Source organism: Mobula birostris, chromosome 28 (assembly GCF_030028105.1).
Source record: "Mobula birostris isolate sMobBir1 chromosome 28, sMobBir1.hap1, whole genome shotgun sequence".
NCBI lineage: Eukaryota > Metazoa > Chordata > Chondrichthyes > Myliobatiformes > Myliobatidae > Mobula > Mobula birostris.
The window spans coordinates 31986666-32000731 of NC_092397.1; the positions used below are offsets into that span (position 1 = coordinate 31986666).

General features: G+C 46.8%; 1 protein-coding gene and 3 non-coding genes across 4 annotated transcripts in view; 1 reads left to right on the forward strand and 3 right to left on the reverse strand.

The window, feature by feature from the left end:
* The window catches only part of LOC140188979 (uncharacterized), a 507794-nt gene that overhangs the window by 243689 nt on the left and 250039 nt on the right, over nt 1–14066 (forward strand). The window lies entirely within an intron of this gene.
* On the reverse strand, nt 2709–2780 carry trnaq-cug (transfer RNA glutamine (anticodon CUG)). Its single transcript has one exon. It is a non-coding gene; the product is annotated as a tRNA-Gln (tRNA).
* On the reverse strand, nt 3235–3306 carry trnaq-uug (transfer RNA glutamine (anticodon UUG)). Its single transcript has one exon. It is a non-coding gene; the product is annotated as a tRNA-Gln (tRNA).
* On the reverse strand, nt 10582–10655 carry trnan-guu (transfer RNA asparagine (anticodon GUU)). The gene has a single exon. It is a non-coding gene; the product is annotated as a tRNA-Asn (tRNA).

Consider the following 14066-nt stretch of genomic DNA (forward strand, 5'->3'; position numbering starts at 1 on the left):
TGCCACCGTGGCTCACACCTGGTCGGTCGTCCCTGCCAACAGCATCCAGGACGGTAAACTCATTATTCAGGAAAATGGCTACAGGGGTCTCTGCACTACCTGTCTGCTCACCTCGCTTTCCCCCCTCTGACTGTCACCCAACGACCTGCTTCCAACAACCTAGGTGTGACTACCTCCCTGTAGCTCTCATCTATGACTGCCTCATTCTCCCTTATGAGTTTAAGGTAATCCAGCTGCTGCTCCAGATTCTTTACACGGTCTTCCAGATCGCCCAGCCGTATGCACTTCTGGCAGATGTGACTCTGCAGGAGAGGAGCGTTCCCCCAAGACTGCCACATCTCACATGAGAGGCACATCACCGTCTCAGGGGACATTATAAAACTAACTGCGAGCTAGCTTGTCCTCCGCCTCTTCTCGTCGAAGCCTCAAAGCTCCACTCCTTCACTGGCCCACCACGCTCTGGCCGCTTCGCTTGAGCTATCCCTCTATTTATCTGTTTGAGCTTTTCAAAATGCTTGGTCACCTGACCTCGATTGTCCAATCAGCTGCTTTCTGCTGAGTCTGAGCTTATTCAAATATTAATTGTCTAATTAACGGCTTACTGCTGCAGATCAGAAGACTGAACAGTGACCACTAAATCCCCTCAGTGAAGAGGTTTAAAGAGAATGCCAAGACAGTTTAGACATTCACTTAAAACAACGGAGTACTAGGGAAACAGCAGGACCACTCCGGGACAAAGGCGGGAGTGTTTGCATGGAGCTATAGTTAGCAGGTGAAATACCAAATGAATACTTTTCATTGGCGTTTACCAAGGAAAATGACATGGAGGAAAGCTTCATCAGGAAAGGGTATGCTGATATTCTACGATGTGCTGATTCTAAGGAAGCGATGGTGTTGGATCTCTCAAAGAGTGTTAAGGCGTGTAAATCCTTCGGGGGGTTTAGTCCATTGGGGGCCACAGACCACATGCATGCAGACATGCAGTTTCAACTGGCATCATGGTCAACACACACAGAGTGAACCGAGGGGACTCTTCCTGTGCTATACTGTTCTCTGTTTATTGGTGAATGATCACAGCACTAGTGGGCAGATGATCAAATAGAGATAGTGCCGAAACTCTTATTTCTGCTTTGATTGTGGTTCTCATCTGGGACTCATAGCCTGCCAAGCTGATGGAAACAACGACTCAGTGTGTTCAAAGAGGAACTGGACAGGTCCTTCGGGGAAATAGCATGCCGAGCTGTGGGAAGAGACTGGGAAAGGTACAGTAGGAATGTGGTAACAAAAGCTTGTATATAATTGATTGGTTTACTGGTCGACCCCATTCTACAGTGATCTTCAGCCCACTGATGGTCTGACAAACTCAGTGTGGTCTCCAGGAGACTTCTAATCTACCCAAGTGTATATGGTCAGTTCGTGTAATAAGGACACACTTCTGTAAAGGTCTGCCACTACCTTGGAAGCACACTGAGCTGCCGGAGCTCAGTACAGGTCAGTAAAGGCACAGGCCAGCACAAGACAAAGGTAGGAAAGTTAAGGAATATTGTAAAAGCAACAGATAGTTTGTGACTGTAATTTCCACAATGTTGACTGGGATTCTTAGTGTAGAGGTTAAGAGGAACAGAATCTGTTCGCACCCTGGAGCGGTTTACCAGCATTTACAGCCAATACTACGCAATTTTGTGCAAGTGCTGTCTCGAACTTTGAAAAACTTGTGTAGATGTACAGAGGAGAATATCCTGATTGGTTGCATCATGATCTGCATGGAAACAGCAATGTAATTGAGTGAAGTGAACCGTGAAAAGTTGCGGATGCAGCCAGTCCAGCATAGGTAAAGCCCTCCCCACTATGAGCACATCTGTACGGAGCATTGCCGAAGGAAAGCAGCATTCATCATCAAGGACCCCATCAACCAGGCGATGTTCGTTTCTCGATGCTGCCATCGAGAAGTTCTGCGAGCCCTCACATCCGATAGTACCAGTTTCAGGAATAGCTGTTACTCTTCAACGCTCAGGCTTTTGAAATAGAGGGAATAATTTTACTCACCCTAAGAATGAGCTCACAATTCAACTCTAAGATTCGTCTTCTCCTGATAAGCATGAAATACAGAAAAAAACAACACGTATGTTGTTGAATGAAAAGTCATCACCTCCCGCCCGCATAAAAAAGTAAGAAATAGAACTCACAAACCCCAAAATCCCAACGCCACCCTCGCACAAATCTAACTGATCTCCCACCCGTACACAGCATCTAAAATAGCAAACCTCTAATCCCCAAGCTCCTCCTACACAGAAAACAGCGTCAATATACATCAAACACCTAACACCTCCCCCGGACATAAAAATCTAACAGATCTACCACAGCTAACACAGGAAAAAACGCCAACAGGAATATTAGCCTCCAACATCACCCCCACTCAAAAAATAGCATATCGCCAAGAACGTAAACACAGAGAACAAAAAAACCTTAAGGGGACCGATATAAATTACCGTCCGCCGCATGTCTTCGAACATGGAAAATCAGCGAAGACATCACGGAGAGGGACAGCTCGTACTCAGTTCTTCCGTGGGGCCTTCATACACGAAGACTGGGCTCCTTCGCTTTCCTTGAGATGGCTTCCCGACCTTCTGGCCGACGCGCCCTCGCATGGGGGGTGACCAAAATTGTCACATACAAAACGGGCACCTCACTTGACGGAATAAAGAAACAGGTTCCACCGAGACTCGAACTCGGATCGCTGGATTCAGAGTCCAGAGTGCTCACCATTACACCATGGAACCACATGTATTTACTGTGAACGATCGTAAGAAACTGAATCGCAAGGTAGCGTGTAGAGACACGTGTGAACTTTGGCAATAAATTTACTTTAAACATTGCACTTCCTAGAGCAAGTTTTGTGAGGAGAGATTGAGTATGAGAAGAGCTTTTCTTTTTGGAGGGAAGCAGGATCGGTAACAAAAAAAAAAAAACAACTGGAAGAGACCAATATAAACTACCGTCCACACCAACAATCACATATGCCTCAGAATCTCGAAAACAGCCTCCGTCAGCGTCAAGGAGAGCGACAGCTCAAACTCAGTCCTTCCGTGGGGCCTCCCTCCACCGAGACCCCACCTGCCGACCGTCGGCCAAAGCGGCCATTCGACCTTCCCCCGACGCAGAGTGATCAAAATTTTCAAGGACAATCCATTGTATGTTCACAAATGGACCCGTCACTTGACAGAATAAGGAAATAAGTTCCACCGAGACTCGAACTCGGATCGCTGGATTCAAAGTCCAGAGTGCTCACCATTACACCATGGAACCACAGGTATTCGCTCTGAACGACGACAAGAAGATGAATCATAATGTAATCTGTTGTGACACGTGTAAATTTTGATATTAAATTTAAGTTGAACGTTGAACTTCATAGAGAGTGTGTTGTGAGGACATGTTGAGGATGGGAACAGTTTTCTCTTTGCGAGAAGCAGGATAAGAAGTGACTTAAAAGAGGTATACAAGATGCTAGAAGGCAAATATCGAGTGGGCAGTCAGAGTATTTGTCCGGGAGCGGAAGTGGCAAAACCGGGTTTGGATAATTTCAAGGCAATAGAGGAATTTATAGCAGTGGGAAATGCCTTAGGTTACTATTATTTTTTTTATTTTTTTTAAAACACACAAGAAATGAATGGAATTTGCATCTGGGGTAGTGTTCGAAGCAGATATATTCGAGACATTTCAGAGACCTTGCACTGGGGCATGAGCCTTGCAACTGATGATTTTCTGTGGGAAACTATTTTGACATCCGTCATCGCCCCACAAGGACACAGCGTTGGGGTACTTACTAATCTGAGGGCAAGCTGATGAGAACTGTGCTTGCAGGAAACGGGGAGAGTGGAGACTGTGAGCTGCTGAGATTGGGTAAACTCACATCTGACCTGCGGGATTTATTTAAAGCTGAGTGGTTCAGCAATGTTGAAAATTCAGTCAAAGAGGAAAAGGAATCTTGAGGAAAGTTTAGGACGTGGATATCGGACAATGCCCTTGATAAATATACAGCAATATGCAAATTAAACAGAGAATCAGTGTGCTGAATGATGCTGGGGGAGTGGGAATGATGTAGCAGGGCAAGACTAGGAAATACCAATGCACTTTGCACACACATTAAAAACAAGACGGACATCACAGAAAAGGCCGGAAAGTTGAACAACTCAGGGGCAGAGGAGAGGACGTATGCCTGGGGCCAGAGGAAGCGGGGAAAGCACAAAATGACTATTTCACGTCAGAATTCCTCAAACAGAAAGCGATGAAGTAAAGAGTTTTCAGAAAGGATACTCTGCTATTTCAGCGCACGTTGACAACAAGCTGCGGGAGCGTCGGGACTCTCACCAGGACCGGATGGACTACATCCCCGGCTATTGAGTGAATGAGGCAAGATAGCAGATATCTGGAAACTTCACGGAGATCTTTGTAGTTTCTTTTTAATTGCATATTTTTCTATTTCAAAATATACTTTATTCAAAAATGAAGTTATATACGATAAACCATTCAATGACTCTCAATCCTTGACATATGTTTCCCTTATGGTCTCTACATTTCCACACTTTTAGCCACCCACGTGGCTCTCTGTTGTTTACTATTTCCACACCATTGTTGAGGCGCATACTCTCCGCTCCCTCCCCCCACCCCCCCGACCCCTACCAGTGCCGCGGGAGAAGAACCCTAAACAGTGGTCGTTCCCCACCGGGCCCTTGCGGTGGCTGCACCAAGTTTCAGCGCGTCCCTCAGCAGGTACTCCTGCAGCCGAGAATGTGCCAGTCGGCAGCATTCTCCCACGGACATCTTCATGTGCTGGTACATCATTAAGTTTCGGGCCGACCAAAGAGCGTCTTTCACCTGTCGATGATCTGCCAGCAGCACCGGATGTTGGTCTCCGTGTGCGTCCCCGGGAATAGCCTGTAGATCAGAGAGTCCACAGTACGCGGCTGCTAGGGATGAAACGTGACAATAGCCCGTCCATCCTCCTCCACACTCTCTCTGCGAACTGACAGTATGCAAGGAGGTGGGTCACAGACTCCTCCTCACTGCAGAACTCCCGTGGGCAATGGGGTGTGGAGGCGACGTTCCGGGTCGTACAGGAGGGATCTGACAGAGAAGGCCCCTCTCACCGCCAACCAGGAGAGGTCCTGGTGCCTGTTGGTGAGATCTGGCGATGAGGCATTTTGCCAGATGAACTGGAGGGTCTGCTGAGGGAAACACCACACTGTGCCCATCACGTCCTTCTCCTGCAGTGCCTGCAGGACATTGCGTGCCGACCACTGCCTGATGGCCCTGTATTCAAAGGCGTTCTCCTGGAAGAACGTTTCTAAAAAGGACAGGTATGGCGGCAGCGACCAGCTGACTGGGACGTTGCGCGGGAGTGGGGCCAGATCCATCATTCGTAGCCAGGGCGACAGGTAGAATCTGGGCACATACTGGTATTTGGTCCCCACATATCTGGGTTCTACACACAACCTGATGCAGCCACACTCGAAGCTGACCATCAGGGACGTTCTTGTCCCTATTGTCACTTTTCTGAATTCCAGTGAGTACAGACCCAGGCGACTCAATCTCTCCTCATAGGTTAACCACTTCATCTCTCGAGTCCACCCGGTGAACCTCCTCTGCAATGCCTCCGAAGCCAGTATAAACTTCCTCAAATATGAAGACCAGAACTGCACACAGTACTCCAGATGCGGCCTCACCAGTACCCTGTATAGTTGCAGCATGACCTTCCTGCTCTTGAATTCAATCCCTCTATTAATAAAGGCCAACATTCCGTTTGCCTTCTTAATAACCTGTTGCACCTGCAAGCCAACATTTTGCAATTCATGGACAAGCACTGACAAGCCCCTCTGCACAACAGCACGCTGCAATCTTTCACCATTTAAATAACAATCTGCTCTTCTATTATTCCTTCCAAAGTGCATAATCTCGCACTTACTAACGTTGTATTCCATCTGCCAGACCTTGGCCCATTCACTTAACCTCTCTATGTCCCTCTGCAGACACTCCACATCCTCTGTATAGTTTGCTTCTCCATTCAATTTAGTGTCATCAGTAAATTTTGCTACGCTACACTCAGTCTCCTCTTCCAAATCATCAATGTAAATGGTGAACAGCTGCGGGCCCAGCACCAACCCCTGCGGCACCCCACTCACCACTGACTGTCAACCAGAGATACACCCATTCATACCAACTCTCTGACTTCTATTCGTTAACCAATCCACTATCCATTCCAATACACTTTCTCCGACTGCAGGCATCTGTATCTTATTTATAATTGTCATGTACAGCACCTTATCGAACGCCTTCTGGAAATTCAAGTATACGACATCCACCTGTTCTCCTCTATCCACTGCACTCATTATTTCCTCAAAGAACTCCAGTAAGTTTGTCAAACAGGACTTGTTCTTTTTGAATCCATGCTGCGTCTGTCTAATGGAACCACTCCTTCCTGAATGTTTCGCTATTTCTTCCTTATGAAAGACTCAAGCATCTCCCGACTACAGATGTTATGCTAACTGGCCTATAGTTGCCCATCTTTTGCCGACATCCTTTTTCAAAAAGTGGCGTGACATTTTCTGTCTTCCAATCCGCTAGGGACCTCCCCAGAATGAAGAGAATTTTGGAAAATGATTACCAACACGTCTAATATAACCTCCGCCAATTTCCTCAGCACCCTGGGGTGCATCCCATCAGGACCAGGGGACTTATCTACCTTCAGGCTCTCTAATTTGCTCATCATTATCTCTTTAGTGACAGTGATTTTATCAAGGTCCTCACCTTCCATTTCGTCCATAACATCATTCTTTGGCATATTATACGTGTTCTCCACCGTGAAGACCGACACAAAATAGTCGTTCAATGCCTCAGCCATTTAATTCTCACCGACTATCAATTTCCTCTTCCCGTCTTCCAAGGGACCTACGTTGACTTTAGCCACTCTCTTCCGCTTTATATATCTATGAAAGACTTTTGTTATCTGTTTTTGTATTTTGTGCTAATTTACCTTCGTACTCTATCCTCCCTTTCCTTATTTCTTGTTTAGTTGTTTTCTGTTGCTTTTTAAAGTTTTCCCAACCCTCCAGTCTCCCACTACTCTTTGCGACTTTGTACACATGAGCTTTTAATTTGATACTATTTTTTATTTCCTTAGTTATCCAAGGCTGGCTCTCCCCACACTTACTCTCCTTACTTTTGACTGGAATATACTTTTGTTGAGCACTGTGATAAATCTCATTGAAAGTATTCCACTGTTCCTCAACTGTCCTACCAAATAACCCGTGCCCCCAACCCACATTCGACAGCTCCTCTCTCATCCTTTCGTAGTCTCCCTTGTTCAAGCATCATGCACTAATTTTAGATCTAACAGTTTCATCCTCCATCTGTATGCGAAATTCAATCATGGTATGATAACTCTTTCCAAGAGGATTCCTGACTACGAATCGTTAATCTTACCTGTCTCATTTCACAGGACTAGATCTAAGATAGCATTTCCCCTTGTAGGTTCACTAACATACTGCTGAAGAAAGGCATCATGGATGCATTCTATGAAGTCCTCCTCAAGATTTCCTTGACCAACCTGATTCACCCAATCTATGTGCAAGTTAAAATACCCCATAACAACTGCCGTTCCATTCCAACAAACTTCTGTTATTTCTTGGTTAATCGCCTCTGCCTCTGCAATATTTTTATTAGGTGGCCTGTAGACAGCTCCCACCAGTGCACCAGTGATTTGTTTCCCATTACTATTCTTAATCTCTACCCAGATAGACTCAATATTCTGCTCCGTAGATCTTATATCGTCTCTCACAATCGCCCTGGTCTCAACCTTTTCTCAAGAGCGCCACCCCGACCTTCTTTGCCTTCCTGGCAATCTTCCCATATTACCTGATACCCTTGGATACTTAATCACCAGTCATCCCCACCCTGCAACCAGGTTTCTGTAATTGCCACTAAATCACATGCCTTGGTACTGTTCTGTGCCACAAGTTTACCAACCTTGTTTCTAATAACTATGCCATTTAAAGAAGATGTACGGGTCACGTTTTTAGAAGAGTGGGGCGGGTGCTTGGAACGGGCTGCCAGGTTCAGAGACGGAGGGATATACGTTGTGTTTAGATAGGCTCATGAATATGTAAGAGTGGAGCGATATGGACAGAGACCCAAAGATAAAATCTAAAGATGATGGAAATCCAAGCAACACAGGAAATGTTGGAAGAACGCAGCAGGCCAGCCAGCATCTGTGGGAGAAATATACAGTCGACATTTCTGACCGAGTTCCATCATCTGGAATGGAGAAAAAAAACGACGAAGAATCAGGGTTAGACGGTGAGGGGAGGGGAAGAAGAAACACGAGGTGATAGGTGAAACCGGTGAGGGGAGGGGTGGCTGGTAAATTAAAGACCTGAAACTTTGATTGGTGAAAGAGATACTGGGCTGGATAACAGGGAAGGAGAGGAGGCCATGGAAGAAAGAAAATGGGGCGGAACACCAGAGGGAGATGATGGGCAGGTAACAGATAAGGTCAGAGAGGGAAAAGAGAATGGGGCTTCACGAAGGAGGGGGCATTACCGGAAGCTTGAGAAATCGATGTTCATACCATCAGGTTGGAAGTTACCCAGCCGGAAGATAATGTGTTGTTCTTCCTCCAACCTGAGTGTGGCTTCATCGCAACAATGCAGGAGGACATGCACTGCCATGTCGGAATTGGAATGGGAAGTGGAATTTAAATGGGTGGCCACTGGGAGCTCTCGCTTGTTCTGGTGGAGGGAGTGTAGGTGCTCAGTGAAGTGGTCTCCAATCTGTATCGGGTCTCACCGATATACAGGAGGCTGCACCGGGAGCATTGGATGTAGTAAATGACACTAAAAGATTCACAGCTGAAGTGTTTCCTTACCTGGAAGGATTGCTTGGGGCCCTGAATGGTAGTGAGGGCGGATGTGTCGGGGCAGGTGTAACACTTGTTTCACTTGCAAGGATAAGTGCCAGGAGAGAGATCAGTGGGAGGGACGAACGCGCATGGGATCCCTGCAGAGAGCAGAACGTCGACGGAGGAGGGAAAGATGTGTTTGGTGGTGGGATCCCGCCGGAGATGGCGGAAGTTACAGAGAATTGTGTGCTGGAGGCGGAGGCTGGGGAGAGGTAGGTGAGGACAAGACAAACCCTATCCCTGGGGGAGCGAGCGAGGATGCGGTGGGGGCAGATGTGAGCAAAATGGAAGAGATTCTGTTGAGAGCAGCTTTCACGGTGGAGAAAGGGAAGCCCCTTTCTTTGAAATAAGACGATATCCCCTTTGTTCTTGAATGAAACGACTTATCCTGAGGGCAGATGCGGCGGAGACGGAGGAATTGAGAGAAGGGGCTGGAATTTTTAAATGTAACGGGGTGGGAAGCAGTATAGTCCAGGTAGCTGTGGGAGCCTGTATGGTTATAATAGACATCAGTAGACAAGCTGTCTTCAGAGATAGAGACAGAGAGATCGAGAAAACGCAGGGAGTTGTCGGATATGGGACAGGTAAACTTTTGGGCAGGGCGGAAGTTGCAGGCAAAGCTGATGAAGTGGATGAGTTCCACATGAGTGCAGACAGAGGTAGCAATGCCGTCATTTATATAGTGTAGGGAAAGTTAGGGAGCGACACCAGTGTAGGCTTGGAACATAGACTGTTCCACGTAGCCGACACACAGGCAGGCACAGCTGGGACCCATGCCAGTGTCCATGGCTCACATTGTGTTGAAAGGAAGTGGGAGGACGTTCTGCCAGACGGAGGTGAATGGTGGTGGAGGGGAGCTGGTTGGATCTGGTTTCCCGATGGAAGCGGAGAGCTTTGAGACCTTCCTGGTGGCGGGGCCGGGGGGGGGGGGGGGGGGAGTGTGCGGTGGATTGCTGGACGTGAATTGGGATTGGACATCCATCGTGAAAATAAAATGAACGGGGACATATGTGGGATGAAATCAATTCGACTACAACTGAATGATCGAGGACCCAAAATTAAATCAAAACCACGACATTAGACCCGATAAGTACGTTAGTTCCAAGAATGTCGCTGGAGGAAACACACACTTATGGTCAAAGGGAAGTGGATATTATACACTCCTGACAGAAAGCTATCATACCCCCGGATATTCTCTCATTTGCCTTCTTCTATCCGGCTGAAGGTACAAGACAGCACGTACTACAGGCTCGTGGATAGCTTCAACTCCGCTGTTATGTCTGTTGAGTGGTGCCCAAGTACAATAAGATGGAGCCTTGATCTCACAATCTACCCCGTTACGATGCGGCACCTGATTATTTACCCGCACTGTGCTTTCTATGTCGCCCTTACGTTTTATTCTGCATTCTGTTATTGCTTAACATTGTTCTCTCTCTATTCACTGTGCAATGATCTGATCTCTCTGAACAGCGTGAAAGCAAAGCTTTTCACCGTATCTCGGTATGTGACAAAAATCATTTTAATGTCCACTGAATGTGATGCCGCAGAGCAGGGAACGCCGGGCTCCGGACAGCGCAGCGTTTCCCGGTGGGCAATACAACGCGCAGCAAAAGCTGCTGGATCACCAGCGTCCCTGGGTGGGCTCGAACCACCAACCTTTCGGTTAACAGCCGAACGCGCTCACCGATTGCGCCACAGAGACAAGCGAGAAAAGGCTTTAATAAATGGTCCATTCCGGCGTTGGAAGATGGTGACTAACAATCGATGCTGTGACTCGGCTTTTCACAATCTGCATGAATGGTTTGCATCAGAAGGTGACGGACAACATGAAACAGAAAACAGTGGAACCACATATTGGTCAGATTTAGAAGGGGAAATACCAAACTGAGTTCCCAGTGCATCGCCAAAACATTCGGCCACGAGTACACACTCGTCAAAGAAGGACATTTTACATAGGATGTAATCACTGTGTCCCGGGACGGACGAGGACAGCACCGATCCCGGGGTCAGAGAAACAGGACTGCTCTTGAACTAAAAGCTGAAACAGCCGGAAATACTCCACAGTTTCGGCAGCGTCTGTGGAGGGAGAAACCGAGGTCACGTTTCAGGTCGATGACCTTTCACAGCTCCGAGCTCGCAGTCAGACGGAAGGAGTCTCCTGGAGTCTCTGCAGGGTGGCCTGAGCTGGGTGAAGGCACCGATTCCACTCACCCTCTCCTTTCTGACTCTTTGAACTGTAAACCTTAAATCGAGCACAAGAACAGCCTTTGTTTAACTTTTAAAATGTGACAGAGGCGGCAGATGAAGCAAATATTGTGTCACGTCACCGCGTGTTACGTCGAATAACTCTGAGATACAGAGTCGCTGAGGGGAGATTTCACAAAGCAGAAAACAAAGTGCCTCCTATCGGGTGATTCTCATCCCGGGGTCACTGCAGACCGACTGCTCCGTATCCCCAAAGAACCGATCACTTCAACTCCAAACTCGGATTTATCCTCTTTAACCTCCAGAAGTTTTCGGATGACTCCGCCATAGTTGGATGCATCAGCAAGGGAGATGAGGCTGAGTACAGGGCTACGGTAGGAAACTTTGTCACATGGAGTGAGCAGTATTATCTGCAGCTTAATGTGAAAAAAGACTAAGGAGCTGGTAGTAGACCTGAGGAGAGCTAAGGTACCGGTGACCCCTGTTTCCATCCAGGGGGTCAGTGTGGACATGGTGGAGGATTACAAATACCTGGGGATACGAATTGACAATAAACTGGACTAGTCAGAGAACACTGAGGCTGTCTACAAGAAGGGCCAGAGCCGTCTCTATTTCCTGAGGAGACTGAGGTCATTAAACATCTGCCGGACGATGTTCTACGAGTCTGTGGTGGTCAGTGCAATCATGTTTGCTGTTGTGTGCTGGGGCAGCAGGCTGAGGGTAGCAGACACCAACAGAATCAACAAACTCATTTGTAAGACCGTTGATGTTCTGGGATGGAACTGGGCTCTCTGAAAAGAGGATGCTGTCTAAGTTGCATGCCAACTTGGTCAATGTTTCCCATACACTACATAATGTACTGGGTGGGCAGAGGAGTACATTCAGCCAGAGATTCATTCCTCCTAGATGCAACACTGAGCATCATAGGAAGTTATTCCTGCTTGTGGCCATCAAAGTTTACAACTCATCCCTTGGAGGGTCAGACATCCTGAGCCAATAGGCTGGTCCTGGACTTATTTCATAATTTACTGGTATAATTTACATATTGCTATTTAACTATTTATGGTTCTATTGCTAGTTATTATTTACGGAACAACTGTAACGAAATCCAATTTCCCCCGAGATTAATAAAGTATGACTGTGAGTATGACTATGACTATTTAACCCTTTTCAATTTACTTTGTAAATTCGAGTTGCAATCACATTTAATATGTAAACAGCAAAACCATTTCCCTGTCGGGAAAATTAACCCCCGTCCTCCCGGTGACAGACGGGGATACTAACCACTAAACTAGCGAGAAACCAATGCAAAAGTGCGATCTGTCGCTGGGATGTCCGAGTATAGTATAACTTAAAGGGTCACCCCGGTGTTTATTCGTTGACTATGGCATCGACGCTTTTACACAGACACTTCTTCCCGTCCGAACGGAGAGGGTCGGAATCGTTTCCGATTCAACGGATCATTGTGTAAAGCACTGTCCAGATGCGACGCACCCATTCCGGCCTGATTGTGTGTTGGGGTGAGAATCAGTAGTGAGGATCAAAAAGGGTATTGACAAGGGAGGTGCAGGGGTGCTTGCAGGACTGCTTTGAATCTGTGGACAGGACTGCATGCAGGGATTCATCTAGGTGCCTTAATGAGTACGCCACAGTTGTCACTGACTTCATTAAAATCTGTGTGGATGAGTGTGTGCCTAGGAAACCATATTGTACATACTGGAACCAAAAGCCGATGAAACAGAAATGTCCGTCTTCGACCATTGCACACATGTAATTTAAACTCTTTTGTCATTTCTCCTTCCATTATTCAACTGAAAGCCGGTGGATTACCTTGTATCTCCAGTTTAAAAACGCACTGATAACTGATGAACAGCAGAAGGTGGTTTCGATCCAGCGTCCTCGGGGTTATGGGCCCGTCACGGTTCCACTGCGACACTCTGCTACATAGAGTCATTGGAATTGCTGTGCAATGAATGTTGTGCAATGTTTTTGAATTTCTCCACTGATACAGCAACGGCTTCTCCCGCATGTTACAGGCTTATCCGCGCTTCAACGACGGAAATGAATGCCGAGCACAGAGCAATTTCCTCATCTGGGAATGAACCCGAGACTTCGTACATGCAAAGCATGTGCTCGCCCACTGAACTACATCTGCACAAGGACTGCTAAATCTCTTTGCATCTCCAATTTTTGATATTCTCCCCGTTTAGAAAATATGCCACATTTATTTCTACTACTAAAGTGCATGACCATGCATTTCACAACATTGTATTTCATTTGCCACTAACTTGTCCATTCTCCTCATCTGTTCAAGTCCTCCTGCAGCCTACCTGTTTCATGAACACTACCTGCCCCTCCACCAATCTTCGTATCATCTGCGAACATGGGAACAAAGTCATTTATTCCATCATCTAGACCATTGATATGCAGCATAAAAAGAAGTGGTCACGACACTGACCACTGCGGAACACAAGTCAGTGGCAGCCAAGCGGAACAGGATACTTATATTCTTACTTGCTGTCTCCTACCAACCAGCCAATGCTCTAACCATGCCAGTTGCTTTGATTTAATACCATGGGCTCTTAACTTGGTAAGCAGCCTTATGTGTTACATCTTCTCAAAAGCTATCTTAAAGTACAAATAAACAACATTCACTACTTCCCCTTTAACTATGCTACGTGCAGTCTCCTCAAAGAATTCAGCAGGTTCGTCAAGCAAGCTTTCCCCTTAAGGAAAACATGCTGACTTTCCTATCTTGTCCCATGTTATTCCATAACCTCATTCTTAGTAGCAAATGTGTAGCAAATCACAAAGGCTGGGCGTTGAACAACAGGAAACAGAAGTTGGAGTGGGCGATTCCGCCTTTCGAGTCCGCTCCACTATTCATTGCAGTGGACAGGATTCGAAC